Here is a 16429-nt window from a genome sequence, read left to right as displayed (position 1 = left end):
CTAGCCCGAGATGCACTGCAGAAGAAAACAAACGCTTCCTGTGAAAGGGCGGTGGGCGCCCTGGGAGGCCCTGTCCTGACCACCCAGCTGCCCATCAACACGGGGCGAGGCTGCTGCCTGCTGCCTGGCCGCAGGTGTGGGGGCATCCTGCCTACGGGGGCCAGATGCAGCCTCCTGTTCCACCTGGGGCCGTTGGGGGCCCCTCGCCCGCCTTCCTGCCTCTGTGCCCCTCGCCGCTCATGTGGCATCATGAATGACGCAGGGCACACCGCTGCTCAGCTCTGCAGTCCTGCGCTCACTCGGTGCTGGCGGAGGAACCGACCCCCCGACCTGGAACCTGCTCCACCCCCAGCCAGGCCAGGACTGTGACGCCTGCCTCCCCTTGTGACGTCCACTCAATGCTCCTGCTGGCCCGGATGCTGGACACCTTCGTCCCCTCAACACCTGAGAACCAGCCTCAGTCCAGAGTGACAGGGACCCGACTCCCAGTGCCAGCCTGTGCCCTCCCCCTTGCGCCAGCCGTGGGGCCAGGCAGGTGGAGGCAGGAGACCACCGGAGGCAGAGGAGTGGGCACAGCCCCGCCCCGCCCGCACTCTGAAAGCCTGGCTGGTTGAAGGCATCCCTGATTCCCGTTCACTGGTTCAAGGTTCACTCAGTGAGCCTCGTGGGCCCCCCGGCCCCGCACCAGGCCTAGGGGTGGGAGGCCAGTCCTTGTCCTTGTCAGTGAGCCCCTGTGGAGCGCGTCTGCGTGCTTGGCCTGAGCTGGTGTGGCCGCCAGGAAGCGACGCGGGCCCTGCCCACGTGGAGTTGACGTCAGTGGGGGTGGCGTGCAGACGCAGAAGTGAGCGCGGTGCTGGAGGACAGGGCCCAGCGGACGTGGCCTGGGGCGGTCTGCAGGCTCCCTCCATGTCGGCAGGCTGGGGAGGCTTTCTGGAGGAGGCGGCGTTGAGCGCTGGTCCAGGCTGGGGCCCAAGTCCCCCCACTATCTGCCTTGAGATCTGGGAGAAGCCCCTACCCTCTCTGGCTGGGGCTTCCCGGCAGGCGTGTGGACGTCCGGGGAGATGGGGTGTCAGAGGGTTTGCTGTGAGGGGGGTGGGGTCAGAGGACGGGGTGCTGGTGGTCCTGGGGAGGAGGAGCCCCCACCCTCTGGCAGAAGAGATGCTGCTCAGGCCCCGGAGGGAGCTGCCGGCAGGGTCTCCTGCCCGTGTCCACTCATAGAGGTGCAGATGAGAGCCTGGGGCTTCAGCCTGGTGAGGACGACAGCCCCTTCTGCCCATCCGCCCTGCTGGGGGTGTCTGGGTGGTGGGGGGCGGTGCACAGACCAGGAGGCTGTCCCTGGCCTCAGCGAGCCCCCGCTGCCTGTCTCTGCTGGCGCTAAACGTCGGGTCCATGGCCCACGCAGAGGCGAGGCTCTGGCGGGAGTGTTTGGGGTCAGGTTCCTGCCCAACTCCTGCTCACTGGCCGTGGGGCCCCGAGACTATGGTCTCATCTGTCAGAAGAGCTCCCAGCGGGAGGAGGACAGCTCACCGTGGGCACATTTATTTCCCCTTTGATTTCCAGCCCTTTCAAGAATCTGCCCGCCCCCCACCATATTCTTCTGGGAATGTGTCTTTTTTCTGCTTTTATCAGTGTTGCCGTCGTGAACGGGGAAGGTGTGTGTCATCGTCGGCAGATGGGCCTGAGCAGGTGTCGGCCGGGCTGGAGCGCACGGGCCTCCCTGCCGGGGCCCTCGGGGAGGGCGGCACCTGCCCCAGGCTGCCCGGCAGCGGGGATAAAGGGGAATCCTGGTAGGGTGCGCTCAGCCTCGGTGCTCACCTGCCGCCTGGGTCCCCAACCGGGGCCACCTGCCCGGGTCGAGTGAAGAGAGAATGGCCTGGAACACAGCACCCGTGGGTGCTCGCTGTGCCAGCTCAGAGCTCAGCTGGCCGGGTGGACTGGGGGCTGGGGTCCTGGATCGCCTTGAGGAAGGAGCCAGTCACTGGACTGATGGTGGAGGGTGTGGGGGTCCTGCCGCTTTTCTGGCCCGTTTCTAAGGAGGGTTTTCTGGAGCCCCCAGGACAGTGACAGGCTCTTCTGGGGATCTCACTTCTGTCTAAATGTATTTTTTTTTTTTTAACTTTGCACCTACAGTGGAACAGCTTACCACGTTTAGCCAGTGAGAGTCCGAGGGCACCTCAGCCATCATTTCAGGCAGACAGGCACATTTGAAGCCTCATTCTCATATTTCTAATAAGCACTTATCAAATTTACAGCTCTTGCATAGGACTCATCAGGCTCCTGCCTCCCCAGCGTTCCCGCCTCCCCTTCGCTGCGGTTGTCTCTCCTGCTTCGCACCCTCCAAGCTGGCTCTGCCTTTGCTCAGCAGATTAGCACGTCAGCTCCTGTCGGCCGAGGGGTGACGGGGCTGCAGCCGCAGAAGGTGGGGTGAGGGTCCCAGGCACGTTAGCATCAGCCCTGAGTTCTCCCAACATCGAAGAATCAGGCCATCCTGGATTGCAAAATGTTAATTAGCACCAGCACTTTTTTTTTTTTTTTTGCCTGGTATTTTAATATATGTAATAAGTATTATTTCCCAATTATTTTTTTATTTCCAAAGAGAACTATTTCTTCTCTAAAGCAAATTAGGAAAATGCTCAAAGGGGAAATGAACTGTGGTCCCACCTGGAGAATGGCCGCCTGGGCTTTTCTTCATTTGAGGTTAGGGTTTGTTACAGTGTTGGTATCAATCACCCTTAAAAAAAAAACCACACAACAAACTGAAACATAACTTACCTACAGAGACACACACAGACCCCCAAGGTACTGTTTACTGAATTTTTCATCAAGTGTAACCAGCACCTCCGTCAAGAGGCAGAACCCACCAGCTCCTGGAAGTCACCTCTTGGCCTTTTGGGGTCATGTACCGCCCATGGGTGACCACAGTTTTGGCTTCTAGCGGCATCGTTTTGATGGACTTTCCTGCTGGCTCAGTGGTAAAGAACCCGCCTGCCGATGCAGGAGAGGTGGATTTGACCCCTGGGTCAGGAAGATCCCCCGGAGCAGGAAGTGGCAACACACTCCAGTGTTCTTGCCTGGGAAGTCTATGGATAGCAGGGCCTGGCACGCTACAGTCCATGGGGTCACAGAGTCAGACACAACTTGGTGACTCAACAACAACAAGCATAGTTTTGTCTTCTCACGTTGTGTAAACGGAATCACAGATCACACACTCTTCATGTCTGGCTGCTTTTGTCGCACGTTTCACTCGTGAGAATCACATTCCTCTGTTGGACGTGATGGCCCCTCCATCTTCATTGCTGTGTAATATTCCCAGGCGTGTAGACGTCCCCGTCTGTCGGTCCCTTCTGGCACTGAGGAGCTGTTTCCAGCGTGGGCTGCCCTGAATGGTGTTGCTAAGAACACCCTTGCACGTGTGGTTTGCGGGAGTATGTTCCTGTTTCTGTCCATCTGGGAGTGAACTGCTGGCTCTGATCATTCACAGATCTTGAGCAGTTTCCAAGATGCAAAATTTTCATCAGCATTATTAAAATGATGGTGCAGTATTTAGAGAGGGTGTCCTGTAACAGATTCACAGTCCTTCTCCTCATATCAAACACTTAGGTGATTTCCAATTTTTTTCTCTTCTATATTAAGAGGCAGTGGAAGTCTCTGGCCCAGCTCCTCTCTGGGATTATTTCTTTATGATAGGTTCTTGGGAGGAAGACAGTTGGCCCAAGGGCTGAACTTTCCTCCCCCAGTCCCGGGACTTTTTCAAATTGTCAGATGGGCTTTCCAGGTGGCTCATTGGTATAGGGCTTCCCTGGAGCTCAGATGGTAAAGAATCTGCCTGCAGTGTGGGAGACCCAGGTTCGATCCCTGGGTTGGGAAGATCCCCAGGAGAAGGGAATGGCAACCCACTCCAGTATTCTTGCCTGGAGAATCCCATGGACGGAGGAACCTGGTGGGTTACAGTCCATGGGGTCGCAGAGTTGGATACAGCTAAGTGACTGTCTTGGTAAAAGAGTCTGTCTGCTAATGCAGGAGATGGCGGTCCGATCCCTGGGTCAGGAAGATCCCCTTGAGGAGGTCATGGCAACCCACTCCAGTGTGCTTGCGTGGAGAATCCCATGGACAGAGTAGCCTGGCGAGCTACAGTGCATGGGGTTGCAGAGTTGGACAGGCCTGAGTAACTGAGTGTGCACACATACTTGCAGTGAGTAGTATGTACAGAAGAGTGCTGAAATCATGTATGAATGTGGAAAGGATGATCATCGTGTGGACACTGCACAGCCACAGTCAAGGTTGAGAGACTGCGATGGAACTTCGCCAGCCCCTGGGAGCCCTTCCAAGAGCTTTTCTGTGATACAGCCATCTTGTCATTCCCACACACAGCAACCGGCGTCCCCAGATGATACATTCTGGGATGGCCGTGTCTGTACTTTACATAAATGTAACCCCTGCATCCATAGTCTTTTTGACCGTGTTCTTTTGGTCAGCGGTACTTGGGGACGATTTATCCGTTCATCATGGGTGGATTTTCATTGCTGCAGAGCATCCCTATCTAGGCCTGGATCAGAGTGGTTCCCGCTTTGGGGCTGTGATAAGCCTCTGTGTGTGAGTGCCGTAGTCTGAGCTTTCCACCTGGGGTGGGGTCTCTGCGCTCAGAATGTACAGGCGTGCGTCAGTCTCCTCCTCGGCGTGGGGGTGAAGCGGCCCCCGGAGCAGAGGATGTCTTCCTGCCTCTCCACATCCCCGACACAACACTCCTGAGACTTCTGAAGCTTTCCTGTCTCCATAAATAATGAAGTTGAGCATCTTTTATGGTTTGATGTTCTGGAGCCATTTGGATGTCCTCATTTGGGAAATGCCTTTTCAAGACCTCTCTCTATTTTCTGTATTGCTGAGGTGCCTGTATTTTCCCCTTGAATCTGTAGGAGTTGTCCATGGATTCGGGATGGACAACGCAGAGTAGATTGTTGTCCTTGTTGTTCAGTTGCTAAGTCGTGTGTGACTCTTTGCGACCCCGTGGACTGCAGCCCACCAGGCTTCCCTGTCCTTCACTATCTCCCGGAGTTTGCTCAGGTTCATGTCCATTGAGTGGGTGATGCTATCCCACCATGTCATTGTTAGAGTAGATAGAAGGCTGTGTTTGAATATCTGTGGCTTGTGTTTTTATTATGTTATTTTTCAAGAGCAAGAATTCTTCACTTGTTAAATTTCTTCTTGTGGTGAAAACTGTTTTAAGATCTGTTCTTATAGCAACTTTCAAGTATGCATTATGCATGTGTGTGCACTCAGTTGCAGCTCTCTGTGACTTCATGGACTGTAGCCCACCAGGCTCCTCTGTCCATGGGGCTTCCCAGGCAAGAATACTGGAGTGGGTTGCCATGCCCTCCTCCAGGGGATCTTCCTGACCCAGGGGTCAAACCCACATCTCCTGCATTGGCAGGTAGATTCTTTACCACTGAGACACCAGGGAAGCCCCGGGAATTCTTCACTTTTATGGAGTAGAGTTGATCATGTTCTTGTGCGGGTCCAAGGGAAGGAGACCTTCCTTGCTTCCGGGTTGTCCATGTATTTTTCTGCTATCTCCTTAGGTATATGGTTCTTTTCTCATTGAGGTCTGTAATCAGCCTGGAATTGATCTTTCATGCAGTGTGAGGTAGGGGTCTGGTTTCGTTTTCCTCCCGGATGTCTGACTTCCTGAGTTACTGGCCTCCTTGATCATCACAGGGGCTGGGTCCCAGCTTGGTGGGGAGCCTCCGGTTTGATCCGTGGGCTTGTTTTCTGATCTCGTACTGCGAGCAACTGCTTCAGCGCCTTTAGTTGTGTAATAAACGATCTGATGAGTAATTCTGCCGCCCCCCCCCCCCCCCGCCCCTACTCCACCTTGTTCTTATTTAGGACCATTCTAGGCCCTTGGCTCTTCCCTATAAATTTCAGAGTCAGCTCGTCAGGTTCCACAGAAAGAAAAAATTTCCAGGATTTTGATTGTGATTGCGTAGAATCTGTGGATCAATTTGCAGTGTTGAATTTTAATAAGCGTTCATGTTCTGCTTACTACAGATGTAGAGAGATTCACTTGACATTTGAATATGGATTTTATATCTAATGCTCTAAGTTCCGTCATCCATCACTGCATTTATACATTCCTTGGGACTTTTTTTTTATGTAACACCTGTGAATAACTAGAGTTGTTTCTCCCTTTCTGAGTCATATCATTTTAATTTCTTTTTCTGGCCTTATTGCAATGGCTGAGCCCACTAGTACAGTTTTGAGTAGAAGTGGTGGTAGCAGGCATCCGTGTGCTGTCCTTGGTCTCAAAGGGAAAGTTTTAGCTTCCCCATTAAGCCTCTTGTCTGCTATAAGCTGTGCACACTTTAGAAGCTTTTTATCTGTATTGCCAAATGACTTTCCAAAAAAATTGTGCCAGTTTCGCCATAACCTTCGCAGCACTTATCTTTAGTTGCCTTTTTTTTTGGTGGTGGTTTTTAGATCACTGTTTATTTGATGAGCCTATATGGTGTCTCAGTGTAATTTTAAAATTTGCATTTCCCTAATTATGCAAGAAGTTGAACACTGTCTCATATATTTGTTAACCAACTGTGTTTTCTCCTTTGTGTCTGTTTCTCCCATTTGTTTATACGTTGTTAGTGGTTCCCTAATCAATTTGAATTCTTTACATAATGAAGTTATCATTTCTGTCACACTTGCTATAAATAGTTTTCCCTGTATGTTGTACATCTTATTTTTTTTTTTTTTTATGTTCTTTTACCTTATTTTTATATGGTCAGATCTGTCTCTCTCTTGTACAATTTATCCTATCCCTCCAGAGCTTGGAAAGCCTGTCTCCCTCCTGAGGACTGCTAAGTATTGAATTCTGTTTTCATCCAGTTTTTTTTTTTATGGTGTAATATTTCATATTTAACTGTTTACTCCATCTGGAATTTGTGGGGCTGTGGGGTGTGAAGTGAGGAGTTAATTGCCGCTTGCAGTTAAAGGGGGAAGGGGCCTCATTTGCACTTCCAAGCCTGGGGCCCCGGCTTCCCTCCGCGGGGCTGAGTGGGAAGAGATTAAAGGGAGGGGGGGAGGTGGTGTGTCTGCAGCCAGCCTGGGAGCTGTAATTACCTCGTCCCTTGCTGCCGCTGCCTGACTTTAAGTCAGAAGCAAAGAGCTGTCAGGCCGGCTGAGGAGCGTCCTGGGTGATCACAGGCCGCTCTCTCCTGCGTCTGGGACTGAGTCTCCTGTCTGCAGAGGGGTGGCACTGCCCTGTCCTGCAGAAAGCGGGGTGGGGGGAGGGGTGGGGAGGGGGCCAGGCCTGCCGGGCACGGGTCCCGGCCCCGTGTGTGGAGTGACTCCTCTGAGCCTCGGTTTCTCTGGAGACCAGGGTGATAAGACTGAGGTGCCCGCCTGGCGGGGCGGGGTGGGGGCTGCCTGGTCGTGTCTCCGCTGTCGTGGTCACTATTCAGGGGTCCCAGCTCTGATGGGCCGGGGACATCCCATCCCCTTCGTCAGCGCCCCAGACTGAGCTGGGTGTCTGCTTCCTGACCCAGGGAGCGGGCCTGGGGAACGCTGCCGGCAGGGTTCCGCTGCCCCTCGGCCTGTCCTCCTTGCAGGCCTCAGGTGCTACTGGGACCCCTCCCACCCCACTCCCTCCTGACTTCCCTCCACTGGAAACCAGACACTCCACACCGCGGACCCGACAGAGCAGGGAGAAGCCACCTGGTTCCCTTCACGGGTCCCCAGCCTGGGATGAGCCCAGGGACCCCACCCTGAAGGGCCGTATGAGGAGCCTTGAGGCAGGGCGAGGGGGAGTCTGCCGTCTGTCCAGTTCTGCGGGCAGTGGAGGGAGGTGGGGGTGCTGAGGAAGGGAGCGCTCCCCGGAGCCCCCCAGAGGCAGGAGGGAGCTGAGATCGTGTGGGGCACCCCTGCTCTCTGGACGCCCCAGGAGGGCACCGCCCACAGCAGCTGCCAGGGAGAGGCCTGGGCGCTCAGTCCCCGCCCTCCCCCGCCAGTCCCATCCCCCAGCCCACGAGTCCCCTCTGAGTGGGGGGTCCCCGCCCTCTCTGTGGGGTCGGCACCAGGGTGGGGCCTGGGCTGGCAGCGTCCCACGGCTGAGTCTGCTGCGTGCCAGGCCCGGCGAGGCGGAGAGGGTGGCCGGCTGGTGTGGGGCAGTGGGGTCAGGTCGGGGCGGAGGCCTTTGTGAGGGGGAGCGCGCACGCCGGGGGCGGAGAGGCCGTGGAGCGTCTGAGTGAGGAGCCGAGCCTGAGCTCGGCGGGTCGGGGGTGCACCCCGGGTCCCACTTCACAGGCGGGGTCTGGCTCCGGACCCGTGAGGCAGGCCCAGGTGGAGCGGGACGTTTCCTGCCGCCCGGAGTCCCCGCGCCCGCCCCGTGGGGGGTGCGGGGCGGAGGAGAGGGCCTGGGGGGGGCGGCGCAGCTGCGGAGGCGGGCTGCTGGCATCAGCAGGGGCCCCTCCTCCCCTCCCCAACAATCACGGTAGAAAATATGCAAATGGTATAATTACTGGTATTTGTTTTGCTGATATAAGTGCTTGAAATGCAAATGTCAAGTTTGGGCCTTTCCTCTGTCCCACCCTCACCCGGACTGACGTCTTCGGGGGACGCGTTGCTCCCTCCATGGAGGAGGGTTGGGGACCCCCACCCCCACCGCCCACCTCTGCTGCCGGAGGGGCGTCCGGACGCGGTGGGCTGCTGAGCCCCTTCCCGACCGTGTCCACGGCGCTGCTCAGAAGGGAGGCCTCGGGTGTCCCCACCGTGTGGCCTGGGGCCTGTCGGTCGGCCCCCAGCCCCAGGTCACCTGTCCGAGGGGTGGGCCACAGCCGCGAGGCCCCCGGGGCAGCTGAGGGAGGTTTGGGGCCCGCGCTCCCACCTGAGAAGCCCGGCACAGGTCAGTCTCGGTAAATCGGAGACTCAGAGTCCCCGGGAGGCCTTTGGGGTCCCTGGTGAACCCCCAGCATCATGTGCGTGTGCCCGCCTGCCCGGGAGGGGCGGGGATTGTCACCGTCAACCCCTCCAACGCAGGGGGCCTCTGGGGCTTCTGGGGCCGAGCCCTGTGGGTTCAGACCGGCCTGGGCGGTGGCCAGCGAGGGGTGGTCACCGTCATCCCCGTAGTTTGGAGGGGGAGCTGAGGCTTGCCGAGGTCACACGGGTCGGACGCCGGGTTCCCTCTCTAACCGTCTCCGCACCCTGGGTCTCCCGCCCAGGCCACGCCCCCCGAGCCCGCACCCTCAGTCACTGGCTTCACCCGAGCTCCTCCGCGAGGCCAGCATCTCTGGGCTGTTCAGGCCTGTGATTTCCGGTAGCAGCACAAGCGCTGTCTTAAACTGGGATAGGCTCAGCCCCAGAGAGGCTCCCGCTGGGCCCCAGGGTGGTGCTCCGGGCCGCTGGGAGAGGCTGAGTGTGGTCAGAGGCAGGCGGGGTGGTCCACCTCCTCTGGGGTCCGCGTGGTGGGACGCTGGCTGGGGCTGAGTTTCAGTGAAGCGAAGTGAGTGTGTGGGTACACACAGGCCCTGCGCGTGCACCCGTGTGATCCGTGGGTCTGCAAGCGATGCCGGCGGGGCAGTGTGAGCGCAGGACCGGGTGCTGGCCTGCTCCTCCTCCGCCTGCGAGCCGGCCCACTCGGCCCCGGCGCCGCCCGGCGCCGCCCAGGCGGCAGGGTGCGGGGTCCCCGGCCTTCCAAGTCTGCAGTCAGGACTGGGTATAGAGCAGGCAGTCAGCACGCGCGCCTTCCCGTTTCTCCTCTGGGGCCTGGTGGGCGAGGCAGCCCTTCTGCCTGCTCTGGGCCAACCTGGCATAGTCAGGGTCCCCAGGACCTGGGAGAGGAGAGCGGAGGCTGCCCTGGGTGGGCAGAGGCTGTGGGTGGGAGCGGCTTTGGCCTCCCGCCCCTGGTCCCCCAGCTTCCGGCTAGGCCAGGAAGTCTCTTGGGAGCTTCTGAGCCCCCCCCCGCCCCCCCCCCCCGCCCCCCGCGTTCTATTTTTATTCCAATTACCTTTTCCTAGGCAGGTTCGGCCTCATTAGCATATTCAAATGCATTCATTATTATTTCAATTAGCTGTTAAGTAATTAAGTCTAATTGATGAGCATTCCCCCCACTTCCCCACATATTTTTTGGTTATTTACATCCGCTTCTAACCAACAATTTTAGGTAATTACACGCCACTCACTCATCTATTTGCACACACTCTAGCACCACAGGCGCCCTCCCCCCAGCCCCGGAGCCTGGGGGGCTTCCAGTGGGGGTGGGGGCTTCAGGCTGGCAGCCTGGGGACCCCCTCAGGCCCTCCTGAGCGTCACTGCCAGGCTTCCAGGGGCTAAAGGTGTCCCAGGGCCCCCCTTACTCCCAGAAACCACTTGTCCCAAAGACAGCACCTCCTCTGGGCAGGCCCCTAGCCCCCCAGCCAGGTGGGATACACAGGCCTGCAGTCAGAAAGGCTGAGAGCGAGGGGCCCGGCTTCTCACTGTGTCTCTGCTGTGTACCCCCCTCCCTGCAAGAGGCGCCCCCTGCCTCAGTTTCCCTGCCTGCAAAGAGGGATCCAGTGACTGCGGAGTGAGGGCTCACGAGGCTGGGAGGGCGCTCAGGGTCTGCTGCGGTCGGTCTAGGAAGTGATGGATGACGGGTCACAGCTGGTGGGCAGGTGCGGGGGCTCCGGCTGTAAACTTCCTAAGCATCGGCCAGAGCCTGGCGTGGGTCTAGGGCTTCTGTCTGGGGGCCCCTGCACAGCATCTGGGCCACCACACGGTGGAGCGGGCCGGAGCCCCAGCAGCGACCACAGGCCCAGCCAGCCTGAACGCTGAGGTTCTGTGATCTCTGTTTCTGCGTCGGCCCTGCCCTCTGCCCTCCTCGAGTACCGGAAGCCCCGGCCTTTCTCTTCCAACCCATGTGCAGGCGCGCCCAGGGCGGAGGCTTCTGTGTGCCTGGCCGGCGGGGTCTTCCAAATGCCCCCACGTCCTCCTTACCTCCACTCGCTCTATCTCCACACAGCAGGAGCTGCCGGAGACCCTGTGTCCTGCCTGGACCCCCGTCTCCCTGCGTGTCCTGGAATGAGGAGGTGATGCCCGCGACCCCCACAGGGAGGAATCCACCCACCTGGGTTCTGCAGACAGGCCAGCTCACCGGCGGGCCCTGAGCTGAAGGTAAGGGCCACCTCGCCTTGCGGGCCGTCGGGACGAGGCAGGCAGGGCTGCTGGGTCGTGGGTGGGCCTGCAGGCCTCCGTGAGACCCGCTGTCCTACAGAAACGGACGGCCTTCAGCGTCCAGCTCTCATGCAGCGGCGATGCCCACCCCAGGGAGGAGAGATGGCCAAGGCTTCAGGGCCCCCTCAGGCCCGACAGGAGGAGCTCAGGGCTTTAGGAGACCTGGGAATGGTCTCAGTTGGGGCGGCTGTGCTCCGGCCTGTCGGCCTCCTCCCCGATGGGGCACCAGTGCTCTGTGGGTTAAAGGAGGTTTCGTCTTCTCCGCTTTGTGGGAACAGATGCAGCGTCGGGTTGCAGCGTACACCGCCGTGCCCACCGTGAGGCCCGTGCGTGTTGACATGCCTCGTGTCTGCTTGCAGACAGGCTCTTTATCCTGAAGACGGACGCTGGACTGAACGCCCCAGTGAGTGAGGGGGTCGGAGCGGCCCTGCAGTGGCCGGGGGTTTGGTGACCAGCGGTGCCGTGTTTGCTGGCGCCTTGCTCCAGCTGGAGAGTGGCCGGATGGGCTGTCTCCCGTCAGCCCAGAAGTCGCGGACGCGCCCTCTTCGGTTGGTGTCTCGGTTTCCTGGGCCACGGGCACTTCCCGGGCCTCTGACTCGGCAGCTCTGAGTGGGCTCCTGAGCCTGTGCTGTGGGGCATCTGGGCCGACAGCTGGGCTGTCGTCTCACTGAACCGGCAAGGGTGCTGTTGGTCAGCCACGCGGTGCGCTGACCACTGACCGCGGACTTCAGGTTTGGGGTGTCTCTCATAGACCGCTGCCTGCTGTAGAGAGAATTCTGTAAGCTGAGTTTAAAGTGACCGTGACCTTACGCTCTGCTGACGAGGCATTGGGGAGTTCGCGAGGCTTCCTCCTCCATCACACACTCCCCAGGCTTCTCTGTGGCTTTAGACGGAGGCCTCTAGGGGGTGGCTCTGGAGGGGCGCAGACAATGGGGACAACCCACCGCCATAACCGAGGCAGCGGGGATCTGAGCAGGCCTGGCCTGGGTGGGGATCAGCGCGCAGGCGCGGGGGCTGGGCAGAGAGCTGGGCTGGGACCGGATCGTGGGGTTCAGCCACCTGGCCACTGCTCCGTCCCTCATTCTTCAGACGACCATCGAGAGCCTGCTGTTGGCCAGAGCCTGGTCATGCTGGTGGGTGGCGACCCCGCCCCCAGTCCAGGGGGAGGGTGAGTGTGAGGACGCACAGGTGGTGCTGGGCAAGGCCTCGCTGCTTTAGCTGATACCGCCATGGAGGTCGGGTGGGGGGACTGGGCTCTGACCGTCATGGCCACCAGCTGCGTGTGACAGTGGTCAGCACCTGCTCCTCAGGTCCCATCTGAAACGGGATGGGGTCCCCAAGAGCCCTTTGCATCGACTTGTTGAGAAGTCGAGAAGACAGGACCATCTGGGGAGGGGGTCCGCTCTGACCACCTAGGAGCCTAAGACCCGCTGTGGGCGTCCAGACTGACACACGGCACTGGCGCTGTCCACACAGGTGGTGGAGCGTGGACTCCTCGGGCCCGGCGGGGCGCACTCGGGGTGCTGACCCCAGGCCACTGGCACGGCGCCGGGGGGTGCCGAGGCTCCGGCGTCGGCTCAGTCCTTCCTCACCCTGAGCCTCTGCCCTCGGTGGTTCCATCTCCCCAAGGTCCCTGAGTCTCTGGCGCGATCTTGGTGTCGGGCAAAACCCACTCTGCCGAGTTGTGGATGTAAAACGCTGGAAAGGTCGCTCACCACCTCTGATGTCCCATTTTAAAATAAATTCATTGGAGTATATTTGATTTACAATGTATTAGTTTCTGCTGGACAGAAAAGTGATTCAATTACATGTGTGTGTGTGCGCGCGCGCTTTCCCGCTGGGGTTCATCACAGGATATTGAATACACTTCCCCGTGCCGTACGGTAGGACCTTGCTGCCTGTCCATCCTGTGTGCCCTAGTTTGCGTCTGCTAACCGCAAGTTCCCAATCCTTGCCCACCCCTACTCCTTGGCTGCACGAGTCTGCCCTCCATCTGAGTCTGTTTCATAGGTGAATTCATTTGTGGCACATTTTAGATGCCACATACATGGCCTCATACGGCAACTGTCCTCTTTCTGACTTACTTCACTTTTATGACCTCCCGTTTCTTAAACCTGTGAAGTGGCGATAATATCCTTCTCCTCCCACATAAGGAGAGCCTCAGTGGGGACATGTCAACTGCCCCACGTCCGGCAGGCACTCAGGAAACAGAGGTGGGCACCCCCTCCCCTCCCGGCCCCCAGCCCACCCCAAGCATGAAACAGGAGCGTCTCTGGTCCATCACGTTCCATGAACCTAGCTCTTCCCTTCCCCGCAGGCGCCTGCCCGTCCCAGCTCATGGCAGGCTGTTCAGGTTTGGGCTCGCCCGAGCTGGTCTGGGCCTCCCTCTGGCTCTGGCCCTGAGCCCTCCGCTCGCCCAGGCTGCGTGTTCCAGTGAGCCTGGCGGGAGGCAGACCTGAATGAGTGTCTGTGGGATGAATGGATGGGTGTTTCCCAGCCCCGCCCCACCTGGGAAGGCAGGTGGCAAAGCAGATGGCGGGCCCCTGCGGGCCTGGCAGAGGAGCGGGCGCCCTGCCCTCATCTGCTCCTGGAATCTGGGGGTTGGGCGGTTGTTCCCAGATCCCTTCCAGAGAGAACATTTTGTCCTTTAGTGACTTGAACTTTCTCAGTCTATTCTTGCCTCCTTCCTCCTCCGTTTCCGGGTCCAAAGGCCTTGTCCCTAGAAGTTGCTTTTATTGAAGCAGTGACTAAGAGTCCAGGAGGGACCTTCTGAGCGTTCTGATGACCCCAGGTGACCCGTGGGGCAGGGCCCACTCTGGGCTGGCCCCGTGTTCAGCACCAAGGACAGAGCCTCCATGGGCCCCTCTGGGCTGCAGCGGCGGTCTGGGAGCCTGCAGAGCTGGAGCCTGGTGCCCCCCTGTAAGACCCTTCCCCTCTCCAGGCCTTGGTTTTCTTGAGAAATGGGGGTGATGCTCTCCCCAGCAGAGCCAGCATGACATAGGGGTGACTTGCCACCCAGGACGCGCCCCCCTCCTACACGTCCCTGCCCCTCCCCCAGCCAGGCCCCCCCGCGCCCCCGCCCTGCACCTCTCCAAGGAGCAGCTATTTATCTGCCGGAAGGTGACAGGCGGCAGTGGCTGGGGTTGGAGCTGCTGTCCAGAGATCAGTTGGCGGCTGCAGAGCAAACAGCCCGAGCTAATTAGCAAAAGGTCACGCCCGCTCCTGGAGGCCCCGCTTTTGAAGTCAGAGCCTCACACAGACAGGCTGGAAGGAGCTGAGGCTTTGAGTTAGTGGCTTGGTTACCAGAATGGCTTCAAAACCCTGCCCACAGCTCATCACTTGACCACCCAGCCCACAGCGCTGAGCTTCACCTTTTAGAAATTCCCGGCGCCGGGGGTCCAGACACCCACTCCCGGCCCAGGCTGGACGAGCAACGGAGACCAGTCCCCAGTGTGCGTCCAGGGCTGGCCTCAACCCCTGCACCCCCTGGGCATCCAGCCCAGAGCCCAGGGGTGGACCATCCAGAGACCATCCGCAGCAGCCACCCACGTACCGCCCCCCGCCCCCGCCTTCCCGCTGACTGCATGCTTACTGTTTTTCCTCTTAAGTAAATTTACTTTTTAAAAACTTAAATACATTTATTTAAAAGGGAAGTTTTATGGCACTACTACGAATGGAAAACAAGCCTTCTTTTCCATAAATAGAATTGATAATCATAAAAATAAATTCACTGGAAACAAAACAATGTTATTAAATTCTAGTTGGATGCTGGGGCTCAGGGGAGGCTCAGAGCCCAAGGCCTTCTATCGCTTTATTAAAAAGGGAAAACAGCAAGTGTGCAGAGGTGTTCAAGACGTGCTAGCCCTGACCTGAGACTTTCTCTTGATGTAATCAGAAGCGCTGAAAAGAATTAAACTGAGAGTAACTTTCTAATGAAATTGTTCAGCAGTATTTTATGCTGTGTCAGCTCGGGATTGAATTTGGCTGCACAAGACAGAAGCCTGACACTTGTGTGGCTGAACCCCATGAATGCGTTCCTTTTTCTCTCGCGTAACGAGTGCGGGTTGTGCAGAGTCTAAGGAGACCGTCAGCAGGTCAGGTTTCTTGTAGCTTCCCCCTTGGCCAGTCCCAGCATCTGTCCTCATGGCCTCCCAAAGGCTGCTGTGCCTCCAGTCATCATGTCTGCATCTCAGGCGGGAAAAGCAGGAGAGGTGAAGGGAAGGGAGCATGCTGGCCAAGTCTGTTCCTTGTTGCGGGGCAACAACTTGAGCCCATTCTCTTTGCCCGCTGTGGTCCACGATCGCCTGCCTCTGTGGTGTTTGCAAGGCCACGTGCAAGGCACTTGTGAGCTGAGTCACGGAGGGCATCCTTTCCCCGCTCCGCCCACGCCTGGCCCTGCCGCTCACAGGGGGCTCAGCTTAAGGATGGTTCCCCCCCCCCCCCCAGTACCGTTTCCCCTCGCCCAGGGCACCCTTGCCACCTGCAGCGGTGTCCAGGTTCAAGGGGCCAGTCAGCCTGTACAGCGCTGCCAGGGGGGCGGGGCCTGGGTCCCCACCCCCTCCTGCCTCTGGCAAAGCCCCCTTTGGCTTTTGTGTCCCTCCAGCCCGGGGCTGGGCCAGGCCACCGGGGGCCACGTCTCTGCTCCCACACCTTACCCTTTCTTTTCCTCCTGGGAAGCGCCCCTTGTGGCTTCTGAGCTGAACCAGCAGAAGGAGGGTCGGGCTCAGGCAGAGCTGGCCCCGGGGACCCCTTCTCCTGCAGGTCAGGGCTCCGGGGGTCCTGCCTGCTGCTCCTGTGTCCACCCTGCCCCAGGCTTGGTCCTTCGGCCTGAGCTCCTTCTCACCCCTCCCTCTTAGACCCGACCTCTGCCCCTGACCCCTCTCCTTGGTACCAGTGTGGGGACCCCAGGGGGACCCCAGGCCCCAGGTTTGAATATGGGTCGCAGTGCTGGGCAGCCATGCAATCAAGGGTGAGTCGCTTAACCTCTCTGCTCTTCATCTATATGACAGGGTGATGGCGGCTGCTTGGGGTTCTTTGAAGTGAATGAGTCCCCGAGGGGCACCCACCTGTGCCTCCCCGTCCTCCCCTCCCTGGGGATGTCCACATTCTGTACACGTGGGCACACACCACTCTGTGCGGATATGTTCCCCTGATGTGGGGCCTGCGGCCCGCCCTCCCCCCCCCTCCCCAGCTCCGCCTGCTGAGCTGGGACTCCAGCAGATGCCGTGGACCCAGG

At 58.8% G+C, this 16429-nt stretch overlaps 1 long non-coding RNA gene across 1 annotated transcript in view; it reads left to right on the top strand.

Moving 5' to 3' along the window:
* Positions 1-16429, top strand: part of LOC133063203 (uncharacterized) — a 56712-nt gene that overhangs the window by 25627 nt on the left and 14656 nt on the right. The window contains exon 2 of the long non-coding RNA XR_009694375.1: positions 10982-11133. This is a non-coding gene — a long non-coding RNA (uncharacterized LOC133063203). The remainder of the gene's footprint in view (positions 1-10981; positions 11134-16429) is intronic.

Source organism: Dama dama, chromosome 10 (assembly GCF_033118175.1).
Source record: "Dama dama isolate Ldn47 chromosome 10, ASM3311817v1, whole genome shotgun sequence".
NCBI lineage: Eukaryota > Metazoa > Chordata > Mammalia > Artiodactyla > Cervidae > Dama > Dama dama.
Note: the sequence above shows the minus strand (reverse complement) of the source record. Positions and strands in the feature narration are given on the sequence as shown.